Raw genomic sequence first — 12,800 nt, forward strand, 5'->3', positions numbered from 1 at the left:
CCACAGGCCAGCTTAACAGGGGATTTTATTTCCAAATAAATTCATCAGAATATAGGCAACAAAAAGAACATATAATGATAAATCGAGATCATGGTGGAAACAAAGGAATTCATTAATTATAATTCTTAGCCTGTAACCAAAGTGCTTATAGAACACCTGCAGTACAAAGGGGGGAGCTTGATACCTAATGAAAGAATAAAAAGTACAATTTAGGCAGCATGTTCAAGTGTGTGTATTTTGTGTGCATGTGTGTAGCAGTCAGAAAATATAAGCAATTATACTTGCTTGGAACTTGCTCTAAAGTTTGAAGGGTTCCGGCATAGGAAATGAGTGGAAAGATTGCTAAGAATGTGGGGTGTGAAACAGGTCCACAAACAGGTCCACTGGCCACAGTGTGTCTGCTGACTATGAACTGAGATAGGTTCCTTACTCACGAGGAGAACAGGGAGGGTGAGGTGCTGCTTTAGTTAGACCTGAATGTTACATATTGGGACCAGAAATGTGTGTGTATTACTTTCTATGTGCCTTTGGAAATTACGCATTTTGTTCACAAATGCATCCCTCAAACCCTTTCTAACACAAACTTCTGTTTTGTCTTCAAAATAAGCGTTGATAGTGAGGTTGTGGGTAAGGAATCAAGAATGGGAATTTCTTATATAAAATGGGTGCAAAGTACTACAGTACCTTCTGTCTTCCCAAGTGTTTAGGACCATTGTTTGTATTGTGGTAGATGGGAATGGCTGTTATCGTCCCTCTATTGCTAAGCGAAGAATGGATGTGGTGATTCTCGGTTGTCATATGGCGTTGGACATTCAAGCCAGTGTTGGACACAAGACATTGCTTGCCCGAAGACTTAATGTGGTTCTTAGAGTCTGCTATTTATTCTTCCTGGGGCCAGGGACTGGTTGTGGTACTCCAGACAGATGCTGGTTTTGCATCTGGAAAGAGGTTGGAGTGGTCATGGAGGGCTTTGTATATATTCTTCACATATTGTATCTGTGGCAGAGACACTGTATTCTATTTCTCTGGTAGCATTTTTAGGTTTAGGATTTAATTTGTTCAGCCTCCAAATCAGTTTTTAATGCCAGGCAATTGTGCCTGAACGAACTCTAAGTAGCATTATCATTTTTTAAAGAGCTTGTACCAGATTGCCTTCTCATTGCAAAGTGACCACAGTACAGACACAAATATTTCTGGTTTTCAGATCAGACAGGAGGTCTTCCAGAAGGACTTCAACCCCAGCAAATTTGCATTGAATCCCTGTTTTGGTTTGCTTGTTCTCTCACTTTCTTGAGCCAATTGTTTTCTTCTATTGAATGCGTCCTTTGCTACTGCACCTTGTTTGTTCTTAATAGCTAAATGCTGCAGGCAGTGGCTTAATTAGTAAATGCCACAGCCCTGGTCAGTCACTAGTTTTCTCCAAGGGCTGCTTGGAGAATTGAGGAATGGCTGGTGGCCCACTCTTAAAACGGTATCAGTTTTTCAGCACACCTGTAAAGTAACTATGTCTTGTAACCTCTCTCTTCATTTTTTCATCGCAAACCTTGGTCAGATGGTCCTCTGACTTTCCTAAAGAAACAGACACAAACAGATATTATATCTAACAAAAAATAGTTCCCCTGAGTGTGCACAGACCGAATGTGTCCAACTGCAGCTTGTCTCCACACTCGCAAAGTGGAGGTGAGCTTCAGGTCCAGGCCTCAGCCCCGGTACCTCTCCTTTTCGAAATCGGAGAGCGCATCCTTCATTCCCCCATTGCTTTGATCCTACAAGTAGCTTTCCTGATCCTGCCCCTGCAGCACATTCCAGGCACGTGTTTCCACCTTTGTAACATTTAGGCCAGTCACAACTTCATTTTGGGTGTTTGCTTTTTTGGGTTAGGTGTCCGGAGCACCTCTATAAAAGAGGTGCATGTTTTGCAAGAGCTGGGTTGCTAGTCTGTTCTCAACTCCGTGCAACTGAACTTGCTCTTTAAACTCAGGAACTAATGAGATCAGCATTGGCAAATTGGTTCCAGCGATGCCTTGATGGTAGGTGAATTCCGAGGATTCAGACAATGGACAGACAGACAGACAGACAGAGTGCACTGGCTTGGGAGACCAATGGTGTGATTCAGCATAAAGCCGCACGCTATATTTGTGAGTAACCTTCTTTGCTGAAGACGGAAGGTTGAAGGTGCGTTCAAGATCTGGAAAGGACTAAGGCCGCTGGTCTAGGGAAAAAGTCAGTGTAGGGGTCAGAATCACTATCAGCATCTGGGTAAGCTGATTATCTCAGCAGCCCTCTTCTTGCTGAGATTGCAGCTGAACAGGCAGGAGGCCTTTGATCCCATTAAACTCTTACCAGGGCTTTGCCTGCAGCTAATCAGAGACTTTCTACTAAGAATCGCTGTAATACAACTTCCCCCTCACATCTGAGAGAGAAAATGAGCTCGGTTTAAGGTCCTTTTTCCCGCGGCCAGTTCTGCGCGAGAAGGCCTTGCGGTAGCTGAAAGAAAGACTCTTGCTTTGATGGCGAAGGCACAGACCCCACGGCTGCCTTGCCTGTGGGTGAAGCGTGGTCCCCCTCCCACGTGGGTGTCCCGGGTAGAAACTCTCAGGTGTCGATGGATTTCATGTCCCACAAGTCCTGATTAGGGGCCATGCTGGTTGGGGCTGATGAGGGGTGGAGTCCAGCAGCCTCTCAGCTAGTGTGGCCAAAGGGAAAGCTGCTCTGTGTGAACCTCTGTTGTCGTCTCCCACGCAAGGAAGTGAGACTTGCCTCGGGGGGCTCTTTAACCTCTTTCTGGAGGCTTTGGAAGGCTTCGTGCCTCAGGTGCACAAGCCAAAGGGCTCCCCTCCACCCATCCGAACAGGAACAGGTTGCCCTGGAGCTTCTCTCCTTTGCGCCCCAGCTGTTGGGTCCTGCGAGCGAAGGGGTGCCTGTGTTGCAGTTCTCCCCCGAGTGCCTCCAGCTGCCAACGGCATTCACAAGTCCAAATATATGGGAGTGTGCAGCTTAGGTGAGAATTGATGGGGGAAATTCTGTTTGAACATCTGTTGATGTACATCCAAGGGAGGAGGGGGTTAAAGAGCCCTTTGCTGCTGGGAGCAAATCCGGGCCAGAATAAATGTTACTTAAATGGATAAGGGCTGTTTTTGCTGTGGGAATGAAACTGTTTACCTGCCTTCGCTCCTCCCATCTCCAAAGGAAGTTAGGAGTTGAGAGTCTGTGGAAGTAAAAGAGAGCATCTTTCTAAAAGCCATGGCTAGAGGCACTGCCTTTTCTTCTTGGCTGAGGAGAGGATTGAACAGGTTGCTCACCTGGGCAATTTTGGAGGTCCTTGGAGCATCCCCTGCCTATTCAGGGAACATGTGACTTCACAGGTAAGGTGAGTTTCTCCCAGTTGCTTATATTCTGCACCATATTTCATCACTGAATTCAATTATTATATCCTGAAGGTAAAGTGAGGTTCCTTGGGTGGACCAGGCCCTGGGGTTAAAACATTTCTGAAGCTAGAGGGGGCTTTGCTAGGATTTCCAGAGCATAAAGAGCAGGTTTGCATTTCCTGTTGAATAATGTCAGTTTGCCCAAAGTACTAAAAGCAGAAAAATTATGGTGAGCTGGTGTCGTGTAATGATTAGGGTGTTGGACTGGATTTGAAAGATCCATGTTCCAGGCTTCCACTCAAGCACAGAGCTCACCAGGTGACTTTGGGCCAGGATGGGACTCTCAGCCATCTCTACCTCGCAAGGTTGTTGTGAGGCAAAAATGGAGAGGGGGACTGTGGAAGCCACCTTGCATTCCTTGCAGGAAAAGGGCAGTCTATAAAATAGGTAAATGCACACATCTATTCAGGGATCGAAAGAGGACCAAACAAAAATGTATTCATGGATCCATAGTCAGCCATGCTTCTTTTGTGTTGCTTCCGCAGCTCTGTAAAATGGTTTTGTACGTGTGCGAGGCTGGAGACAAAAATGTGATAATCAAGTGCCAAAAGCCATATAGCGGGAGCCGTCGAAGGTGCTGTGTAGCGTGTGACAGAATGCTTTGCTTTGCGGACACCCATAAAATCGCCCGCTAGATTTCTTCTGCATTCCATGGGTACAGGTTAAATAATAGGTAGTCCAAGACAATGGCTAGGAAAGCAAGGCATCTTCAGCAGACTAGAGGGAATATTCTATGATGGCAAAATGTTTGGAAATCAGGATCTGGCCAAAGGACAGAGGCATATTCCTGTCTCCAAGGGCTTGCAATCAGATTTACTGTGGAGGGAGCCTTCTCGGTTGTAGCATTGCATTAGAATATTCTTCCTAGGGAAGCTTTCATGGTGTCTGTGCTGATATCAGTTTGGTGCCAGGCAAAGAACTTTTTGTTTTCCCAGGCTTAAAAAAAACTCTTAGGCTGCTTCGTATAAGTTCTTTATCTGCTTTCTTTTTCATATCTATTCCCTGTTGTTTTTAAAGTGCTATTTATTGATTACATGGGGGTTTATTGTATGGTTTTGCTATTTGATTGTGAACTTCCAGGGTAACACTTGTGCTTAAAATGTGATATATAGATGTGGAAAGTTTGGTTGTTTGGGGGTGTGGTGAGAGGAGGGTAGGGTAGGTGAACAACAAAGAGAGAACTTAAACAGTGTATTATAAATAGAAAACAAACATGTCAGAGAATCCTAATTCATCCCCACCTACTCACATGAAAAAGCTGCTCCCTGGTGTATTTTCCTCTCCATCTACCATCTTGTAGCTCTGCTCTCTATGCTGAGAATTGATAATCCCACAAAGTCCTCCGTATGCACATTTTATTATCTTTTTTCCCCCTGCCATTACTTTTCTGAGATCCAGTTTATGCTCTAAGGCATGCTCTCCAGGTGGTAGATCATGGCTTGGAGAATGCCATTTCAGGCAGAAATTATATCACCAGTTGAGTTTTATCTTGAATTGTTCCCCTACTCCATGGACGTAGGAAAGTAGTATGTTAGGGAGATGCTGCCTTGAATTCTTCTACCTGACATGTTAACTTTTTACAGGTGGAGAGGCTTTTTTAAAGAGAAGCTGACAAACTTACACATACGCTGCTTTTTTCAGATTTACAGCCCTTTGCCTACTGGTACGCTGGGGGAATCTTTACCCCAAAACTCTCTTTCAGTGTGAGGGCTGAATTGCATTTTGCAAAATCCTCAGAGGCCACATTCCAGTGATGGGCTGGGCCTGTCACAAAAGCAAACCATATCAAAATATATAAAAAAGCATTTCTTAGTTGGAATCTCAGCTCCCAGCAGCTAAACCTTTGGAGAGGTATTTGAACTGCTTTGAATAGGGGAAATGCACCAAGGCTGGGGTGTCACCAAACAAACCGCGGTTGAGGAAAAAGAGCAAAAGGTTCATCAGCCAGATCTGGCCCTTGGTCTCTCGTTTTGCACCTCTGTTTTACTGCTTTCAGCTGCTGAATGTGTGAACTGGACCTGGGAGAAAAGGAGAGCTGGCCCAATTCTCGATTTAGTCCCCCAGCCTTGGTTCCTCCCTTCAGTGGGTGTAATAGTGGATCAGAGGTCAGAGGGCATATTAAATATTGCCGAGTGTTTTGTGCAAGAAAAGTGCCGCATAAACATGGAATACCAAAGGTTGTGCTGCTGATCGGTGTATCGGACGCCTTGAGGGACAAACTTGGAGGAAAGAAAGCATCTTCGCAGACTGCAAGCAAGGTGGGTGCTCAAATTCCTCTTATAACATTCAGCTTCACACTTTCCCTGGAAAAATCAGGATGGAGAGACCCCCCCCCCAAGTCATCTTGCATGCTGACACTTGGCTGCTCACTTCCTGTCCCGCCCACCTGTGGGTGTGGCCTAGCAGTACATGAATGGCTGTAGCCAACGGCATGCAACAGCCGGCTTGGCAACCCACTGCCCCCATTGGCTCGGTTTTTGCATATGTAATACCTGTATAATTGGCAAACACAAAACAAAGTTTTCCTCGTCAATGCATTTCCCTGCCAGTAAAAGTTTGCCTGCAGATTTTATGCGTTACGCAGTTTGTGAAAGCACGGCTGCCCTTCCAGAAAAAGAGGCCGACAGCTTCACGCAGACCTTCCCTTCTATGCATCAATGGAATTCGCTGGAGCCGGTGTCCTGAATTCAACCTGGGAAACCTAGGCTCATCCTTCTGCAGCCTCAGTCTGAATCTCACCTGGGGAATCTTCATGGAAGGTCTTTTTTTGAAAACCGCACTTGCAGTTGTAGCTTTTTTGTTGCTTGGTTGGTTTTTGGATGAAGTGCTGCGACGGCCTTTAAGGCTGAATGCTCAATTTGTGAGGAAAGCTGCGTCGGTCAAGAAAACAAACCGACCCCACCAGGCCCACCCTTCCCCTTAAAGAAGAGCAAAACCGGTTGCCTGGCCCAGAGGGCCAATTTATTGGGTAGCCATTGGAGCTGTGCCTCGTAAGGGCAGAATTAGCAGGTCGATATCCTTGTTGGGAAGTGGGTTACCTGCATGTGCCTGCAGGATTCTGGTGGCACCTTTCTGCTCTGGATGACCACGTATCCAGAGATTGTGATAACCCACCTTCGTGGGTTGTGTGTGGGTTGTTACTGGACTGCGGTCCATTGCTGTTGTTGAAATGTGGGTTGATTGTCTGGCGAAGATGATAAGCCATGGTGAAGACCCCACAGTTCACAAGCCAACAACAAATCGTGGGTACAGGGAAGGTATTCATGGTTAACAATTCGTAGCTTATTACTGCAGCCGTGTTCAGATAACACAATAACTCAACCTTCAGAAGCATGTGAGTTCTTTCAGAAACAACCAATGGTTTAACAACAACCTTTGAGTGAGTTATTGTGTGTCTGAACCCCAAAATGGTGTTTGCTCAAAGTGGAATTGAGGGAAGTCCAGATGGGGGAATCGGGATTTGTGTTTCTTCTTTGCTCCATAAATCTTCTGTGTGGTTGGAGAGCCCGTGTGATGTTGTGGGAAATCTGAGTTCTAGTCCCTGCTCGGCCGTGAAGTTCTCTGAGTGACTTTGGGCCAGCCACAGACCCTCAGCTTAGTCTACCTCACAGGACTGTTGTTGTGAGGATAGAATAGAGCTATGTGAGCCATCTTGGGTTCCTTGCCCGAAGAAAAAGGGCAGGGTACAAATGAAGTGTAATAATAATAGTAATTAGTCCTGCTTGCACGCATGAAGTTAAGCCCTTCAGGTTTATTCCTTTCCCTGAGTGTATTGTGGGTTGGGGCAGGGGAGACGATGAATTTGTCTGTTGCAGCTTGAACTTCAGTGCATTTTCCTCTGTGAATATGAATGACACTCATGCAAGTCAATGAGGAAGAACCTGGCATTAAATATTCTTTTAAGCAGTACACTTCAGAACACAGCCCAAGATTTCAAGTCTGCCTTGCAGGTTGGCTAGAGGCGATGTTCAGAGGGTAGGTTCCCATCCCTTTCAATGCTGAAGTAAAAATGAGAGCATCCAGTCTGGAATGAAGGCTTCGTGGCAGTGCAGGAATGTTCCCATGAGCTGTGAGCTGTAAACATGGGTCAGCATTGATGGAATGTGAGCCGAGAAAGGGGGCAGTCCTTCCCCCCACCTACAAGCCTTGCGATCCGTCCCGTCCCTTCATTTTAGGTGTGTGGGACTTGGCGAGCCGCTGCCCCGAAGACAGAGAAATGCTGTGCTCTTTTTAGAAGATTAAGGACTCTTTCGTGTCTTGTTTAGAGAGTGAGGCATGTTTGTTGCATGTTCGAATCCTATGGCACCTGAGAAGATGAACAGTCTTTCATTATGATACAAACAGCAGTAAATTTGCTAGAGCTTTTCTCCACAAAGCTTTTAGCAGCTGCATCTACTTTTAGTTTTTTTCCAGAATGGCAATCTGAGAACTGCACAAGCTTTTCCTTGCCTGCTCTTCTGCTACATCACCGTTAGGGGGCGCTGTGCACTCATGGAATAGCACAAACAAACGAGGAAATGCCATTTTCTTTCACATTCCTGAATACATGCAGCATTTTTCCTGTCCTAAAAAGACAGAACCACCTGGTGTGTTGATTTGGAGCAGAGGCAAAACTGTAGGGTCATGATGTGGGATCCTGCAAACAGCAGCGAGCAGGGAATGATGATGGCACAGTAAGTGCCTTGCATAGCATAGCAAAGTTCTTACTTTGTGCAGATTGCTAGACAGAGCAAGAAAGCCATGGGCTCCAACTTGGAAATTCGCTCCAAGGTCAGAGCGGGGACTTCAAAATTTGGGCGTGGAAGGAACTGCACCTGCAGCAGCTCCAAGAGACTTTGGGGAGCTCGGAGAGGAGAAAACGGGTTTTGTCAGGCATGCAGGTTATCTTGGTGGGCCTCTGCTCTGAGATGAATTCTTGGACTGCCAAAATAAGCAAACTGTGTTTTGTGTGGCAGCAGGAGCTTGGAAGCTTGCAATCCTCATATTCTTGGGGTTACAGGCAGTCTCACTGAAGATGCTTCAAGCCCTCTTTCTGTGTCTGCCTCTTTATCATGCTACTTAAAGTGGGTGTCCTGGCATTCCCCATGAGGGAGTGGTAGGATTGAAAAAATGGGCTTGAGTAGGGCAGGAGTCATGGCGTTGCATGGGAACGACATCAGCAAGAGAGACATGAATGTGTATTCTCTAATCAACACCACTAGGGAAGAAGTAAAGATGACACACAAGACAAAAGATATCTATATATATTTATTGCTTTATAAATATATATTTATTTCCCTTTGCCTTTCCTGCCCAGCATCCTTTAAACAGTAAAAGTGGGTGGGACAGCAGGTTGGGAAAGCGCGTTGTAGTAAGACGGTTCTCACGGACCAGCCTGTTGTGGAGTCTGCAAGGAAACCTCCGCTGTTGGGAAGTGAGGAAAGAGGCAACAGGGTTGAGAAGGGCAGCAGAGTTGCAGATGGCTTCGCCTAGCAACAGCCGCATCCCTGATAGCAGCTTCCTGTTGCCTGGCAACCGCGATCACGTGGTCTGCAGGAGCGGTCCCCTCATTAGTCTGATCCAGTCTGCGTGCCGTGAGTTTCCGCTTAGAAGTGCCTAGTGGGATGCTAGTGGGGCGTCTTGGTGGAAGCACTCCTGCACCCGATGATGGGTGCCTGCAGCCAGGAGCCAAGCCTTCTCTCTGCAGATAGTGAAGGGAAAGGTGCTCAGCACATGCTCAGGAAACAGCTGCAGTCACAGGGTCGCTCCTGCACTTCATCTGCCTTCAAAGGCATTCTAGTGCCCCTTCTTCAAATGTTCATGTATATTTGCTTGAAATAAACAAACACGGATTCTAGGCTGCTTTTAAGGGTGGAACCTTGCCTGCTGGCCTGTCTTAAGACTCTCAAACCATTTTCACATGGAAGAGGAAGTGCCCGGCCCTTGCCCTACAGCACCTTAAGGAGCAATACCAGGCCAAGCCACCTTGGGTTCCCTGCAAAGAAAGAAAAGTGGGATATGAATGCAATGCAAGGTAGTAATAGTTGTAGTCGTACTACTATTAGTAGTAATTACAATAAGTTTAAACCCTTTGCTTGCCTAAATGCATATTTTGAGGGTGGCCTGCATTGCCTCTTGTCACAAAATGTCTGGTTACGTGTTGGTACAGACTCTGAATTATTTGGGGAAGGGGCTGGCTTGGGCAAGAGGCTCTCACCCCCTTGCCTCTGTCCCTACAGCCCATTCGCCTCCTCCCTAAGGACTAGAAGGTGTTTGCTTTTATCAGCTTGTTCTGTGCAAACATTTAGAGGGAAGGTGCCAAGAAAAGGGAGAATGGGGGGTCTCTTTTTTGTTCTTCCTCCCTTCACTCTCACTCAGAGTACGGAAAAGCACTAACTGGAAGGGAAGTGGGATCAGAAGGCCTGGGTGGTGTGGGATGGGGGCCACCGTGGGACCCCTGCCAAGAGATGGTCCTTGTCAGGTGCCCAACCCTTCCAGTCCCTGACAAGGGACCGGCTTGGCTCTCAGGCACTCTTCCCTCCATCCAGCGTACAGATGTGGAAAATTAAAAAAGACCTGATGTCAGAAGCCCTGGAGCCAAACACTGGTTCTGAGACTTGGAACAGAGGCGTTTCCTTAAATTAATTCATGGTAGAAAGAGAAGGTACTGCCTTATCTAGTGGTGTAGAGCCAGTGTCTCATCTAGAAAACGCCTGAAGCCATCTTTTGCGTTGGAGCTCTCCAGTCAAAGACTGGCTGTTCCATGAAGGAACGTGATGCTCTGCTTTGGGCACCAGATGCCGGAGCGAAGCCATTTTGTGGTCTTCGTCCTCCATTTCAGTTTGCCATTCCAAGCAAAACAAAAGATGTCTCTAGTCCTGAGGAAGGAGAAAGAGGCAGGAAAGTCATGTTGATCTTTTGCCTTAGGGTCAAAATAACCCTGCCATAAAAGTTCCATGACTGGAAGGCGGGATGTCCCTTTCTTTTGCAAAAAGCAGCTGGTGGGAGGAGGGAAGATGTGATCTGGATTGGGGCCACAGCACGGGAAAGGGATTCTGTGCTCTTATTTTCCTTAAACTGCTGCTTGCTCTGATTTGAAAACTTAAGGCTATATCCATAAGGTTCCCCTTGCCCCACTGGGGAAAACAGCAGCTCAGAGATCGGGACAAATCTCATTGGCGATGTGGCAAAGAGATAAACATATATCCCCGTCTGCATTGCCTCTCCACAGCTGGTTTTGTAAATGACAAAGGCATTTGAGGTTCTAGTTGTAGAATTCCTGCAGCATGTTTAGCTTGACCTAAGGATACAATCCACAAATATCAAACGCCATCTTTGTGACTGGCCAGTTCACTGGAGAGTCTTCTGTAGTTTTTAAATCAGCTTTCCCCAATCTGGGAATGTCCGGATGACAAAACTGGCTGGGTTTTATGGACGTGTTGGCTCAACTCGTGGGGGTACCAGGTTGGTGGTGCCTGCTTTAAGGTGGCAACACCGTTGTTCTCACAATGGTTGCGCAGTGGTGGGGAAAGCTGAACTTGGGCCCTGACAAGATGGTTTAGCATAGACAACTTGAGTTGTGACTCCTCACACACGAACCGAAAAGGATCCTTTTCCCCAGTCTTTGGCGAAACTCTAAGTAGGTCCACCATCTTGTACCTACAGGTACCTTTCCCTGCTGAAATGTGAAGGTTGGTCAGTTGTCAAATACTGCATTGAAAATCAAGATTCGAGTTATTTGGTGCTGGAATGAGCAGGTTTAGGATTCAGTACAATCTTGTTTACTCATAGGACCTATTTGACTGGTATGCGTGGTTATGTTTGTTAACATTTTTATTGATGAATGGATGCAACAGGGAAGTTAATTCATACATTTGGGATAGTATAATGAAAGAAGACTCTGATTGCATTTTTGTCTTTTTAAATGTGATTTACGTGTCAGCTCTGACCCTTCTTACAGCCCCCCAGACAAAAAGAGGGATGACGCCTTCCCCCTCTTTTGGTAGCCCCGGGCTGCGTCGTACTTGCCTAGTCGTGGCAGAGGGGAAAATAAAAATGCTCAAGGTGAACGCGGCGTGAGGACGGGGAATGTTGCTGGCTCAGCTCAGCGCAGGATGGGCGTCGAATGCAACGGGGGAGGCATTGGGTCCTGCTGCTGCGCCAGCTGCTGGAAGGATGCCCAGCACGTGAGGCCTGCTGGACCGGGCGGCCAGACGGAGGCGCATCCTTGCGGAGATCAAGTTGGCAACTGGGCAAGGGGTCACTCGGTTGAACACTGCCGGGTGCCGAGGACGCGTGTGATGCGTGGGTGGCCAAGGGTGCGAGAAGTCTGCCGAGGGTCAGGACTGGCAGGGAGGGCCACTGAGGGGCAGTGGGGCCAGAGCGCAGCTGAATGGACAGGAGGCAGGGTGCAGGAAGTGTTGGTGCGGTGCCCTTTGGAAGCATTGTGCACAGAGAGGGGTTAACCGATGGTGGAAGATGGTCCAGGGCAATGAAATGCTGGTGCGATTGAACGATCGGGCATTTGGATACCAAGAAGCAGAGAGACCGGGGTTCAAATCCCACACAAGAAGGTGTCCCTCATTCTAGCCTAGCTTGTAGGGTTTTTGTGGAAGTGAAATGGGGTGGGGGAAAACCCTGCATGTCTCCCTGAGAAGCTTGCAAGAAGGTGGGGGGATGAATGTTGAATGTATCAGCTAATGAAGGGGAAGCTAGCGATGAACTGCTGGGAAGCAGGGAGAGACCCGACTTGCGTGGTGTCCAGCTGCAGGTGGGCCAGGCCCTGCTCCCTCTCTTCTGCAGCCCATCCTCCTCCTCATCCTCCTCAGTCTCCACTGGGCTGGTGGATTAGGGAGCCGGAGTGGCGTGGTGGAGAGGGGGCTGGGCTGGGGACCCGAGAGATTGGGGTCCTAGTCCCTGTTTGGCCATGAAGTCACCTGCGGGCCCCGTAAATTGGAGCTGCTTAAGCCCCCTCTAAAGAGGAAGGCAAGCAGGATATAAATGCAAAATAATATGAAGTTGCAAACCACTCAGAGAGCCCAAAGTCAAGAGGATCGGGGGCAGATCCTGGCAGAAATTGCAGCACTGGCAGCTTCAGTGCAATTAAGGGCTTGCCAGGTGTAGTGACACTCCCAGAAGCTGCCATGGTTAATGGTCAAGGATGATGGGGGTTATAGTACAACCTGCGGTCCTTCAGTTGTTTTCTATAATTGGTCTGAGATTGTTTTAGTCCTGTTAAGTGGCTGGGAGCAACACAGGGCTAGCTGTCTTGGGAAGGAAGAACAATTATTTGTTGCAAATGCTTCCATTTACTTTGTTTAACTTCATGAGGCAGCTGGGGATTTCTGTTTTTTCTGTTTTTTGCTCCCAGAGTTTGTGGGAAGTGCCATTAGC

This window comes from Varanus komodoensis, unplaced genomic scaffold (assembly GCF_004798865.1).
Source record: "Varanus komodoensis strain SLA01 unplaced genomic scaffold, ASM479886v1 scaffold29_1, whole genome shotgun sequence".
Classification (NCBI taxonomy): domain Eukaryota; kingdom Metazoa; phylum Chordata; class Lepidosauria; order Squamata; family Varanidae; genus Varanus; species Varanus komodoensis.